The sequence below is a fragment of the Nestor notabilis genome, unplaced genomic scaffold, assembly GCF_000696875.1.
Source record: "Nestor notabilis isolate BGI_N333 unplaced genomic scaffold, ASM69687v1 scaffold11710, whole genome shotgun sequence".
Taxonomy (NCBI): domain Eukaryota; kingdom Metazoa; phylum Chordata; class Aves; order Psittaciformes; family Psittacidae; genus Nestor; species Nestor notabilis.
Genome location: NW_009909732.1, coordinates 32,351 through 32,592, shown reverse-complemented (window position 1 = coordinate 32,592; position 242 = coordinate 32,351). Strand labels below are relative to the sequence as shown.

General features: G+C 31.4%; 1 protein-coding gene across 2 annotated transcripts in view; it reads left to right on the top strand.

Annotated features, from left to right (window-relative positions):
- The window catches only part of MAP4K3 (mitogen-activated protein kinase kinase kinase kinase 3), a 67,730-nt gene that overhangs the window by 40,249 nt on the left and 27,239 nt on the right, over positions 1-242 (top strand). The window lies entirely within an intron of this gene.

The following is a 242-nucleotide window of genomic DNA, read 5'->3' as shown; positions in this document are numbered from 1 at the left end:
TTTGGAACGTAATTTAAAAATAAGGAAAATATTGTGCAAGAATGTCAAGAAGAATGTTGAGTTTTCACATCTGTGTTCCTAATGTATTCAATAATTTTCTGTTCCAAAAGATTAGGAAACAGGGCGGTGTAAAAGTTTTTGAAAACCCAACATTTAGGGATTTAGGAATTTTTTTAAAATGAGACATAACTCTTTAAAACACAGAACTAGCAGAGGAAGGATGCTCCTGATGTTTCAGTTTT